Source organism: Cupressus sempervirens, chromosome 10 (genome assembly GCF_028749045.1).
Source record: "Cupressus sempervirens isolate cs-2001-9-10 chromosome 10, ASM2874904v1, whole genome shotgun sequence".
NCBI lineage: Eukaryota > Viridiplantae > Streptophyta > Pinopsida > Cupressales > Cupressaceae > Cupressus > Cupressus sempervirens.
The window spans coordinates 279280493-279295295 of NC_143127.1; the positions used below are offsets into that span (position 1 = coordinate 279280493).

At 32.8% G+C, this 14803-nt stretch overlaps 1 pseudogene; it reads left to right on the forward strand.

Moving 5' to 3' along the window:
• The window catches only part of LOC149533734 (E3 ubiquitin-protein ligase listerin-like), an 89656-nt pseudogene extending 82889 nt beyond the window's left edge, over positions 1-6767 (forward strand).
• Positions 6768-14803: the final 8036 nt, after the last annotated feature.

The following is a 14803-nucleotide window of genomic DNA, read 5'->3' on the forward strand; positions in this document are numbered from 1 at the left end:
TATATGAACTAACATTAGGTTAAAATATACAATCCAAGTTTCCTTATGGTATATACCATCCTCTTCCTATATAAGTTCTTTATTGTAATGAAATTTATTACAAGGACAAAATAATCTAGTGCCCAATACCATAGTTCCCAAGATTTACCAAAAGGTCAGGCATTGCATGTTGTACAGGTGGAGCCTCCTTGTTAACAGGTTTAGATGGAGGTGGGCAGGGGGTGGGGGTGGGGGTGATGCAATGGAACCAAGTAGTGAGAATGGACAAGATTCCTAGAATCCTCTTCACTGAAGGTTAAGGAACAATGAGCGCCCTTGTTAAGCCAATCAGCTCCAAAATACCTATCACAAGTGCTTGTTAAGATGGTAATAGTTATCATAGCCCAACCACTCCTAGGAATCCCCAATCACAAGGAAAACCTATCACAAAGACAACTAATCACTAGTTGCTCTTAAGGGCATCACAAGGCTTATTTGACACAAAAAATCCCAAACACAAATAAGGACTAGGGGTGACTTCAAGGCATGTAAAGGGTCTATTTAGGTCCAAACTAACATGAATCCAACATTAGATTCAACCTATGCAACTTTCATTGGCTAGTTGCTTCACAAACTCAAGACTAGGCTTGTAGCCTTGAACATGGAAAATCACAAACATCTCCTCACAACCCAAAGAAAAGAATCATTGATTTGGATACCCTTTTGGGGTTAATACAATATACTAAAACATTAGGATCTCAAACATTGGGATCTCAAGAGAAGTATGCAACAATTGAGTTTTTAAAGGCTCACTTAGGAATGTAGGCAATTAAGCCTCCATTAACAAAGGAAGTACCATATTCCTTGAGCAAAACTTCAATCCTAAAATTGGAACATGAGGGGGATCATGTAAGATGATTACACACCAATTTTCAAGCCTTGAAACCTTCTCTGTAGCGAGTTATGGGAGATGTTTCTACTAATCTCTAGCATGCACATAGATCTTGCATGCATAGGGCATCAAGTTTCTCTCTCCATCCTACATATTTTGACCTAAAACCAAAAGGAACATAAAATACATTGCCCTAACTTGGATTCCACCCAAGGCCATTAATTTCCCATGGTGGAATCTCATAATATGGGAGAGAATATATGAAACCCAAGGTAATAGCACAAAATGGGGACAATAGTTAGTAAAATGGGAATATCTTGAGTTGTAGAGAAAATTAGAACCTCATTCCAAGTGCAACAGAAATATGATTCACCAACATATCCAGCCATATCATATATCTATACTTATATGTCACAGGGTGTCCGTACAACATGTTTTAGCAGTAGATTTTATAGGAAAATTTCATAGTTTTATTGATTTGAAGGCAAAATTACATATCTTTGCCTACCACCCACCTAAAAGGGCTACAAATGTAGCCCTTCCTAATGGTTATAATAACTATTTGAACCATATATAACTATTGGGGTTGAATTTACAACATTTAGCAAAGAGTTGCTAAAAAGTTGCATGAAAACTTTTAGCAACTTTGCAATTATAGTGCATTTTTGCCTAAGTTAACCAAATTGGTTTCTAACTAATCCAATATGGAGAAAAACAAGTTGAAACATGAAAAAGTAATCTATCCTAAGATTATATGCTATTTGACACCTTTGACCATAGTTGACCAAGGGCTTATAGTACACCAATCTTGGAACTAGGTCTCACAAATGGGTCCAATGAAATAGCCAATATTCCTAAACAATCCTAAGGATTCACAAGACTTAAAAATTAGTCTTTCCATTACATTTCATGAACATTTATTGTGGTGCTCCTGCACTGGGGGGTGATGGTGATAGTGATGGTGATGGTGATTATTCTAACAGTTCTATGACTTAACATACAACTAATATGGAGAATATTGTATACTTTTCTATTTCATATCAGCAGAGCATACAAATCAAACATAAATTATCATGTCAAGAATTTGTCACAGCAGGGTCACAAGAAGGCATTAATGGTCCAAATCAAATAGTGTACCATCTTTACACATTTGAACATGCTTCAAAATAAAAGATCAAATACTTGCATCAAGAAGTTGAATTATTTAAATGGACCATGAAAAGCTACAACAGAAAGATAAGGAAGCATTTGCTAATTTGATTATTAATGCTGAAATGTTGCACTATTCTCTGTTTCGCAAGGCAACCGCAACAGCTACATATATATAAAAGGAGGTACATCTTTTCATAAGCAGCATGTATGGAAAACCATAGTAATGCAAGGACATACCTTGAAAGTATTTGGATGAAGTATTACAGAGCATAACAATTTTACAAAAAAAATGGACCATATCTTCTCAAATTATACATACAAATACAAAGTACATGATACTTGTTAAACCTTCAAAAAACAGTGGACTCAAAGTCAAAGTCACTATACAATTACAGTTAAGACTCCATTGAATTCATTGGACATGTAAAGATTTTAATGCAAGAAGAGCTGATACCCAATCAGTTATAACCATGAGAAGTTAAAATCAAAAGTTTATATACAAAAACTGTCAGCCGAGAAGGGGTAGTGACAGATCACAAAAGCAGCATCACTTAGAAACCTCATCAGCGCAAAAGTGGTACGTAATCACAGTTAACAACAAGTTGCATATTTCAGCATCACCAATACAATGAGAGTGTTGAAGCGAATTGGATGTTTAATATTTGCAAGTTTCAAAGGCTATAAATAAAATTGAGCACAGGCTAGATAAAAACATCAGATCAAAGCCGGAATAATGAAAGATGCATAGAGAATATCATATTTAACAGGCAGTTATGCATCATTCCAGTCATTACAAAAGTTGAAGGCAAGCATCTACTAAAGAGAATTGATCTATTACCCAGCATGCAGATACCCAGCACAGCTACATCGGTCGTCTCCAGCATGATAGAGCGCAATCCATTTTCAAAGTTTCCAGCATGTTAATGGAAATAATATTGTAACAGTGAGATGATTGTTCTAAATGACACGTAGCCTATCATTAAAAGAGTATATTAAAAATGAATCTCATATCATGTGTGGAAAAAGTAGTTGCAGCATTACAAAGAAAGTCCACAAGGACAAAATATTTAAAGAGACCCATGTTTTCATGGAAGTTTGGTTAGAGAAAACGATGCTACAGATTGAATCAGTTGACAGACCCTCATTGCCAGATTCGCATAGCACATAGATAAACTAAAAAGCTCCAAAGGTGGAATGCGCAGCTGAGTGACATTAATATTATTTACTTTAGAGTGATTTAGTTTAAATTTATTTGCTACATAAATGCAAAGATACGTTTGTTTTAATTTTTTTTTAAAGATTTAATCTATTTGATTTAATATTGCTTTTTTAAAAAAAAATTTGGTTGTAATGATAATTAATTTCAGTTTTGGAAAATCCATTTTGATGACATCATAAGTTTCTCCCATGCAGCCATTGTAGATTACAACTCTTGGCATGGTAATTGCTTAAATTTTTTTCAGAAACTGAAATCTAAACTACATGGTTTTCAATTAGGCTTGAACAAGGAGATATTGTACTTATAACACAAGGAGTTTTGTTTCTCTATTATTGATCAAATTTTTATTTCCTTCCTTATCTTGCATCTACTTTTTTTCAGTACTCTCTAAGGAATGATAATCTACAGGTTTGTTTCAAAGGGAATACTTGATTAGTTTGTGTACCATTAGATGAGCAAGAAAGGATGCTTCTAGTAGTATAATTTTTTTGTGTGGGTGAGGAATACATACTTCCATTTCATTAAAAAAAATTGTATTTTTCTTGTAACCATTAATTGATGATAAGTTCTAACGATAATATTCAACTTGGTGCACCTATGTGATTGATTTTTCATCATTGAAATAATATTTTTTGTCATAGGGGTCTATGAAAGATGTTATAGCTTTAGTAGCTCTATGGCTAACTTGCATGGAAATAGTAGTACTCTCTTCTATGATCAGCTTAGGTGGTTTAGTCAAACTTTATTTAACATAAGTTTATTAGTGTCTTGTAAAACATTTGCTATCTATTGAGGAGTTATCTACTCAATAAACCACAATTTTAGATTTACAAATTCTAGAACTAGATAATTGTTACTGCTTCTCAGTTTGAGTCTAGATTATCTACTAATGGATTTTGTGAACATTATTATAGAAAGCTTTGCATACAAGGTTTGTAATGTTCATAGAGAGGATTGGTTCCATTGTTGGTAAAGATAAATTATTTATTGGTTTAGTGACAAAATCCTCTCAAATCACAATGTCACACATGAGCAATCAGATTTACATAACAAAAAACCTTATTGTAGAATTTGGTTGGTATAACTTGGAGGTGGCTTGGAGGTAGTGCCACACAATTACTTTTTCCATTCTTATGTGAATGTGCTAAAGGGGGCCTAAATATCCTAAATGGATGATGGTGAATTCTATTATTGATGCTTTGTTTTTAGGTGCATTGAAATACAATATTTCAATTATATTCTACCCACCAAATCTTTGGGTTACCTGTGAAGAAGAAGTAGATAAAATTGAGGAACCATTCTTATGTGCTTTAATAATGTTGTTGATAGTGTTGTTCAAGGATTGTAGCATCTAGAACAGTAGAGATGCTTCAAGAGTACTACAATATCATATCTTGAAGGAGTTTTTGAGCACATATACTAATACTTATGTAAAACTTTGACCTCATACATTAAATTTCCTTATTCTAGTAGTGTGGAAGAGAATTGTGGAGTTGGAGAATTGCAACAAAGTTTTTCCCATGGCTGGAAAGGATGAAAGCAACATTGAATAGGTTGTATGCCAGTGGTTAGAGAGAGCTATTTCTATACAACATATCATTTCATGCCAGAAGGGTCAATCAGGTAAATATAAACATCTCCATATAAAAAAACTTTGATTTTTTTGTGGTTCCATTTATGAAATTAGGGCCTATTAGTGATTTTTGAAAATTGCAGCTATAACTATTTTTCATAATCGTATCAAGCTTATATTTTGTATTATCTTAATTATCAATGTGTTTGTCTTGTAGATGTGGAAGATTGGGTAAACATGGCAGTGTCTTGATTTCCAGTCCATCGTGTGGGAGGAGTGTCTACGCTAACCACAATATCTTTGGCTAACATAAGTAACGAGAAAAGAAAATTTCGTTTGGGTTTGTTTCAAAAGCAAGCTCATAAAACTATATCTAAATATCATACACATATAGTTGAGCATCAAGATTCATTGGAAACATCATTAGATGTAGTTACTTACTGGGAACCAACCATAGAATTATGCCTAACTAAATTAATGGTAGTTTCTATGTATTACTGGCAAAAATTTAGAGATGATGATTGTGCATTTGTGCTTGCTTAGCTACAAAGTGGCTAGATGTAGTCATTAGCTTGATGGAAGATTTGGTAGAGGGTGTTAATGATGTCATGAAGACAATTGATCCTCATACCAATTTAGAAATTGATGGTACACTAAAAAGTATAGAAAATGTGGTTCAAATTTCAAAGATTAGTTCTATGGAACTTACTCAAATGGTTGTCTTCATTTTCTCTCTATTTGGTGGACTTCACAATTTAGATGGAGAAGGATTGAACTCCTCAAATCTCATAAATTGGAGAAAATCATAAGTACAAGCATTTTAAAATATACTTCATATGTTCTTTGCAACAAGCATAGCTGAGTCAATCACATCAAGTTCTTTTGTGGGAAAGAAAGATGGAGCCATTACATAGAATTATCACGTTAATCTTACACTCATTTTTGGGAATGTGTAGCCAATGGTGTGATTGATGTTCCATCTTGAGCGAAGGAAGTAGCAGTTCATGCAACTGAGTTGTGGGGGCTAAGTAAAGGAACGATAAGTGCTCTATATGATATTCTTTTTTTAGTTGATCTTATTCAAACTTTGCAATTGGTAGCATATCATTTTCTTTCAAGTGATTCAATTGAACCACTTGAAGTAACAAAAGGAGTTCTCAGTGCCCAGTTAGGAAAAACATCATAAAAAATGAAGAGGCTAGTTAAATTACACACATGCATTCATCATTAGATGAATCCTCTTGAATTAGAGAGGAGCTTTCTTGTGTCCTTGGGATATCTTCGACTGATCTTCTTGGTAGTAATTTTACTCAGCTTATTGGGGTAATATGGCACACTATTTTCTCACCAAATTAATGAAACTTCAACTATAGGGATGGTTTTATATACATTGAGACTCCTTTGTTTTAAGAAAAGAAATAGAGTTGTAGCCCATGTATCTTATGTGTTTTATATTTATGTAGGTACAATACGTATTGGCACAGTCATTATTTACGACTTGTCTTCAAGGTGTACCTTCATTATCACAAGCAAGAGAATATATAGTACAATATGCACAAGATTAAGGAAGTATTTCAACATTGTTAGATTGCCTATTTTAACACATACCAACTAAGAAAATCTCACCATCTAGCTCAAAGAAATATATTGTAACAACAATTAAGGAAAATGGTCCTGCATCTACACCAAAATGCTTTGTTGCTATAAGTTCTTTATATTTTTCTATGGAGGCATTATGGATAATTGATATAGATAAGATGACTACTCTTGCTAGTGCATTTTATGGATTGATGCTTCATATTCTACCTGCATATGTCTGTGATTGGATTATCAATTTACGGGATCACCTTGCAACAAGTTTTATTGAAGCTTTCACTAGAACATCGTGCAATCATCAACTACTTGATGATGAGTTCTCCAAGGTGTGCTTATTTACTTGGATAGTTAAATAATCTAGATGAAATATGTAGAGGCATCTAAATTCAATATCTAAGTATTGATGACAAGTTCTCCAAGGTGTGCTTATTTACTTGGATAGTTAAATAATCTAGATGAAATATGTAGAGGCATCTAAGTTCAATATCTAAGTATTGATGACGAGTTCTCCAAGGTGTGCTTATTTACTTGGATAGTTAAATAATCTAGATAAAATATGTAGAGGCATCTATATTCAATATCTAAGTATTTTGGTCTACACAGGTAATGATTTGTGGCCCTTAAATTTTGATCTTGGATCGAGTTAATATGTATTTGAAGAGCTTATTTAGGTATTATTACAAGTTTGAAATATTGAGAACCTCCAAGTTTGTGTACTCATGCATATGAAATTAGAAAAATTGAAAATAATTGTAAAATGGGGTAAAGATATAATCTTTGTAATGGGGACCTGGTTTAATATCACTAAGGTTGTTCTGATAAATTTGGAAAAGAACTTGTTAATAAAATTTCCTATGAATGTTTTTTATCAGACTGGGAGTCATTGGTAATAAATTCAAATTTACTACCTTAAGTCTTTGGTCTTACAAACAATTATTATACTCTACAAAAGAGACAATAATACATGGGGGGGACTACTACCCTTCATCAAAGGAATAAGTCATAGCATTGATGTGATAACCATTATCACTCTTCTAAGAAAATTTATTCTAACTAAAATTGAAGGTCTACAATATCATTCCTATGACCAAAAAATAAATGTTAGGATAGAATTAATAGCAAAAGGAGGATAATTTGGTCCTTGTACATAGCTAGACACTTCATTTGTTAATGTGCATATATGATTTTATGGCTTTTGTGATGAATTTTTGACTAAGTTGTGTAAACTTTCATTCTTGTGTTGGCATGGAGTTTAAGCAGCTTGTCATTTGAGCTTGTTGCACATTTGGAGGCATTTGAACATTTTTCCTTGGTCAATTGCTTCATGCTTGGTGTAGATATGAATGATGTGATATTATATTCAGGCGAGTAGCATATGGAAAGTTGACTTCACCACGAGGTGGCTACATTGGAAGAAAATGCATGGGGTTTAAGTGTCAATAGTTTAGTCTAGAAAAGACATTTAACTTATTTTAGCATGGTATTTTTTATATTCATTCCAAGCTCCAACACATAGCCTATAAATAATCTCCAGGCATTTGAAGCATTTTGTGTAGTCTAGCCTATATCAAGCAACAAGCTTTTAAATTTAGAGAATCATAAACTCATTTAGAGGATATGTGTACGTATTAAAAGCATATTCTAGAATTGAAAATCCATTGCTCAAGCTCATCAAATAGATTGGCTTCCCATAGCTGATTAATAAGGTCTGAAATACCACCAAATAAATATATTTATTCTGCTTAAAAGAGGAATGAAACTAGTTCTTTTATTGTTCATTTGAAGATAAATCTAAATATGATTTCCATTTTAAAAGAAATAATCAAAGACACATTACAAGAAGAAAGATCTTAAACATGCAAATATTTGTGATATTTCTATCAAGAGGTTACCCATTCCAATACTACCTAGCTTGTATGATAGTTATTGAAGTTTTGGCAATAACTCCATCAAATGTTGGAGATTGTAGAATATTCTAGAAGTAGTGTGCATGTTATATCAAAGCTTGGAGAATGCTTCCAGTTACGCATAAATTTTAGTTGGACATGTTAACAGGAAATTGGATTTTGTGAAAAGGGAATGAGCAGGCATAGTGGGAGATGAAATGATCTAAATGTTTTCAAATTTCAGACAAAAGGGTGGTGATGAATAGAGAAAGCACAAGATCATGCACAAACTATGAATCATTGTCACTGCACTGTAATAGTTTAACATAATGCTTCAAGACAAGACATTTCATAGTATGTAATCCTTGAAAGAATTGTAGAAAATTATTTGGAAAGAATATTGTAAGACTTTATCAATACCCTCTCTAGTGTAACAAAGGATGAGCTTTGTAAAATAGAAAACATGCATAAAAAGTGGAAAATATGACCAAGGCATGCACCTTTCTCGATAAGTCACCTTGAAGAAACGTTATCCTAAGAAGTACCTCTAAAAGTGTAAGCTAGTCAAGCTATTGATATGTATCAAGGAGCCCAATGGTATATCAAATAATTTCCATATCAAATATGACATGCAAATTTAAGGGAAAAATTAAGTTGATTGAGAACATGTTAGTTATTTAACAAAATGATAAACATGAGAGTGCCAACTATAACAATACCAAATTACACAACCATTTCTAGTTTCATCTTGCCTATGCAAATTTAGAAGCTTTATAAAATCATATGTGTATGCCCATCAAAACATATCAAGAGGGTGTTTATCATATTTTATTAATACAAGTATGTTGACTACATGTCACTTTGGACAAAGGTCATACACTTCATTCACGTTTGAACCTTACAAATAAGATACAAATGAAAATATACATAACTATTTCTTTTTGGTGGCTATCAACCGATGCACGAATGCCAAATACAGAGCAATCAAATGGCTCAAAAATAGTTTTGAATACACTACTCTATTCCCATGTACTAAATTTTAGGTGAGTTAAAACTATGGAAAGAGGCTTAACTAGTTTGGAAGAAGTTGTACACTTTAAAATGTTGTTTATATTTGTTAGGATCAGATATATATCTAAAATAAAGCACAAATAGCATAAGGAACAACTTGAATAGATTTCAAAGAATAATTAATGACAACACCTTATGTCAATCTTGCAAAGTGGTTGGTCCTTTGCCAGCTTGATCATAGAACTAATAGATAATTTTTAGTAGCCACTAATTGAACAAGAGGTAACACATACAACACCACAAGATATGATGCATTCTTCCTATTGTTTATCATCCAACAACTCATCAAGTGCACCTCTTATTTTTTGAACTGTAGTGTGATATGTATCCAGGTGTTCTGTAAGAAAATCAAAATAGTTATAGGCCATAGGTGTAGTCTTTATGCTGGAGTTCTTAAAAATACACAAAAAAGTTGTTATGCACACTCCATTGATTAAAAAGAACAAAAAGTTGATAAAATCTTGCATAAGGATTCTGTAAGATTATTTTCAACATTTGCAATGGTTGCTGCCCTGCCATGATTTTCAAATGGTAAGGGCACTAATTGAAGCTTCTTGTTCTTTCTCAAGCCCCATGAAGAGAATTTCAACCAATTATTTAACATCTTTCTTCAATGTATCAAAGCAGTTAATCTTTTTGACATCCAATTTTTTTTCAAGAGCTCTAGAGTTACATATAATTGATCTACATACTTATAAATGATCATCATTTATAGAGATTTGGACTAGAAACTAGTCCCATGGGGTGAATTCAATTCCAACTATCAACCCATCCTCTATCAAGGGATGAAAGAATGACTCCTTAATATATCTTACATGTATCAAGTCTGCATTAATAAACCATCACAATCGTCATGATTTTAAGCATTTGAATTTCAATTTATAATAGCTATTGAAGCACTATAATATAATTTTTGCATGGACCCCTTTAATATAATAGATGTCTGCAATATTTTATTCATTTTGTGAACTTGACCTTACTAAGTTTGACATTGCAAGTTCTATGTAACCTCATTACCAAATTATGCTATTGTTGAAAGATTTTTGTGAAGTGTTTCCAAACTCGTATAATAGGGAAAAGCTTTGTGATTTACCAATCTTTTGGCCCCAATTCCTATACTGCATGTTAATTTATAAATGTGATGGAAAATCAATGAAAATAATTTAGAGCCTCTTTGCATAACCGACAATCTTTGTAATCTATGAGATGGCATTTGGCTAAGGCATTTCATTGAATAATATTGAAGCCTATTCCAAAACACCATACCCTGTATACCTTAAAATTATAGCATTCCTCAAGATCATGTTTATGCAAGACAATATGTCAAGTAGTTTGTGTGCCTTGTTTTAGCATCCCTTATTTCCCTTGCTACTCTCAAAATACAAAATCTTGTAACAAACACCCAAAAAATGTGCAAAAACCCAACAATTTCCATTGTCTCTAATCTTTAAAAAAGAAGTGAAAGTTTGTATAATTAAACTTAAATGAATGAAGGAACTAACCTAATATTTAATTGATATGTAGTAGCACCAAGACAAAAGGTGGAGACACTAGCATACAATGCAAAGTGAAGCTTACAGAGAAGGCGCAAAAATATAGGGATAAATTTTCCCTTACCCTCCTACCCTATGTGTGAAGGGGTTTCTCTCCTCTACAAACAACATAGTTTTGAAAAATATGATGCAAAATCAATCCCAAATTTTGTTTGCTTCTAGCAAAATGAAGGTTTCTAGGCCAAATCGAACCACATCATGGTGATAACATGATTTTTTTGTGGCAAGGAATTTCTTAGCTAATATCTTAATGGCCTAATGAAAAGTTATTTTTTATTCTAACATTGAAAATCAAAGGTGATTTTTCCCTCTAATATTTACTAAATCAAATAGTTTTCATCCATCAATATGAGTGCTAGAAATAGGTTTTTGGTAAGGGTTTCAATGTAGAATAATTCATAATACTAAATGAGAATGTCTAACTCTTTGTATTATCAAAAGTAATTATAGATACATGAGATCCTCTGTAATGACTTGAATTTATGCAAGGACTATGAATAATAGTTTCTTATAATTTGAACAATGTTTTTCATGAGCTTAAGATACATCTAGAGTCATTAGAACTTATAATCTATCCAGAAATGAAATTTTTGGATACATCGGGAGATAGGTAGGAGAGAATATATAAAATCTTTATAGTTTCATAGTTTGTGAGTTAAGATGCCTCCTGAACCTTGTCACTATTAGTTATCAAGGATTTTGAGTGTCCATTAAGTCGTTGTCTAAGGTATGCAAATAGAGGGAAGCTTGAATTTACTTTTGATGAAATAAGATAGTCAAGAAATGTGGAAATTGATATTTATGGACTACTCATACCTTATATAAAATTAAGTGTGTGCTTGAAGCTCCAGTTTTAATGTGATGTTCTTGATAGCTGGCAATTATGTTCTTCTAAATGCCACTACTTTTGAACCAAATTTGGACTATTACAGGTTAGTAGTGCAAATTCTACTCTATTATTACATTTTCTACATTGTAACTTCCATCTAGTTTATTTGAAAACTTCAAGCCTCATTAAAAAACTAAGATCCAAAACTATTAAAATTATCATCTACACAAAACATAACAAAAGCTTAAAGCTTTTAATTTTTTATTTTTTTTATGATTCACTATTCTTTGTTGTCATTGTATAATGGGAAAGACTATCCTTTACACTAATTTCTAATTTTACAGGACCAACATATTTGTGTTCATATACTCATTATGCCAAGAATGATGGAAGTATGATATATTTTTTTTATTTTTAGGTTAGCTTTAGCGAGAATATATGATCTATTTTTTTTCACTTTCAAACATCTAAGAAATTCTATAAATATGCTAGTTTAATTTCCTTTAGTGCTTAGGATGATAAAAGTAAAATTTTCAAGACCAAGGACAACAGATATAGACCTTTAAAGGCCAGGAACTATTAAGCTACCATCACTATTACACTAATGTGCAAGGTGAATTATACATTTATGGATTTTGTGGGTTCATTTAGCACACATGAGACAATTTCTTGAATCCTAGAAAGTTGGTTAGACTCAGTCAGCAATTGTTTGTAGATTGTGATCATGAGGTATATTTCTCTTGTAAAGTAGTTGATATTTTCAAAATTTTATCTTAAAAATAAACTATGATAGTTAATTTAGATTTTCCCTTTGGAATTGGCATTGTGATCCTTCAGAGCTAGATGACTTTGACTCAGGTTGCAATTGTGGGCCTATGTCAACTGCCAATGAGTATGCCTTGAAAGTGGGTGGACTACAAAAAGAAAAAGACTATCCATACACTAGAGTTAATGAGATGTCCAAGTTTGACAAAATCAAAGTTGTAGCCAAGGTTGTGGACTTTGTTGTCTCAATTGATGAAGATCAAACTAATGGTGTAAATAAGTATTCACTATTTACACTTACTTAAGTTTACTTACGTTAATGCATTATTTTATTATTTATTAGTTAGCACTCTAATTATGCACATGGTGTCTACAACATAGAAGTTAGCACTTTATTTGAGCACAAGGTGTCTACAACATCTCTATACATGAGACGTCTTGTCATACTTGTACTCTCATTGATGCATGTATATTCATGCACAATGGAGGACGTGTGCTTAGTTGTCATGCTTATCTCCTAGTTCTTTCTAGAATTGTTCTAGATGCATCTTAGAGGCCTTTATATATAGGCTCTCCTAGGACTCTATATGTACATTCTTGAGATAATTCATTCTCATATTGATCATACTCTTTTGGTCTACTATTGTGCTTGTGCTTGAGTTCCTTGATCTTGGGTGATTTTTCTATAAGGAATTTTTTTACATGGTATCAAAGCTTGGGGAGATTCTCTTCACACAGCCATTCAAGACTATTCTTTCTTCAGCACCTTGACCCAGATCCAGAGTATCTGTAGACATTGGGAGCATCTAGAGCCAAAGCAGACCTTGCCATTGCATCTGGAATGTCGATTCGGTGGATTGACTATAAATTTTCCTATGTTGGGCAATAGTTTTTTTACAAACTGGAAACCCAAAGGCCTGATTTGTGAAATTGGTATGATCATTTTAGATGTGTACATTTAATTTTTAGATCTACATTTTTCTTCATCTGCATCTCTACAATTTTTTTCTGATCTGCATTATTTTTTGGAAATTTTTTGGCCATCAAGCTAGTAGGAGGGATTTTTGTAGGTGAAGATTGAAGCTTCTTGTGCGAATAAGATATTTGCATCACATTTAGAAGGTCAAAAAACCCCCAAATCAAAAAAAAATTCATCAAAATCAGAAATCTAAGGTGAAATCTAGAGTCGTTTTATTTTTGGAGGTGCGATGATAGCGATTCAGGAAAAATAATTACTGTCGCGATTTTCAAACATCAATATCTCCCACACATGGACTCCTTTTAGCGAGCAATTTTTTTTGCTTTTGGGTAGAATTTCATGATCTACACATTGGTGTAGGTTGTTTGAGATCTCTATTCCTGAAATTTTCTACAAATTGCAAATCCCAATTTTTGCCAATTCAAATGCTTGGTACAGGCTCATTTGGACTCCAAATCAAGTTCCATTTTTGTGAAAGTGCATTTTTTTGTCTACTTTTCAGATCCGCAATCACATTATAAGTTCTATGGACAGAAATACTACTTTCAAAAATAGGCCCTATTGGCATGTGGTTATCGCACTAAGTGCCATATCATATATTAGGGGGGGGTTGATTGATTAATTTTGCATTTTGGGGGGTGTATACATACATTGATCCAATGGAGAAATTTTGTTTCACATGTCCTCATGGAGTTAGACCCATGTTGACCAAAAGGAACTATCAGAAATTGAGTGCTTTAATCATTGATCCTCTAAGAAGAGAGCACAAGGACGTATTTCATTATTTATGTTCCAACGAACTGATCTTCTTCCCCTCAACAACCACTTGTTGCAAGACTTTTAGATATATATTACAACTTTCCAAATGTGAAAACAACATTCCAAATAGAAGAATCTAATACTCACCAAAATTCACAAGCCAAAACAAGAAAATTCAAAAAATGGAGCTTGAAAAAAAACCAAAGTCGAAAAAGCTCAATTACTATTTCTAGACAAGCAAACTATTTATTTATGTGAAAGGCTACTAGAAAGACCAAAAAAATATTAATTTGTCTTTCAAATAGTAATGATACAATGAACGAAACCCTAAGGTAGAATGAAGAAATGTTACTTAAATAAACAAAAATGTTGTTTTAAACTTACACTATTGGAATAAAAGGTTGTTGTGAAGAATATTGACTTCAAAACCCTCACAAGCTCCACAAGCAAGCCACCTATATGTGAAACATCCCTAGTTTCAACACAGAGTAACAAATTTGAGTTTTTTAAGGGTTCCTACGTCGTAGGGTTCCTCAACCAAACAATGAAA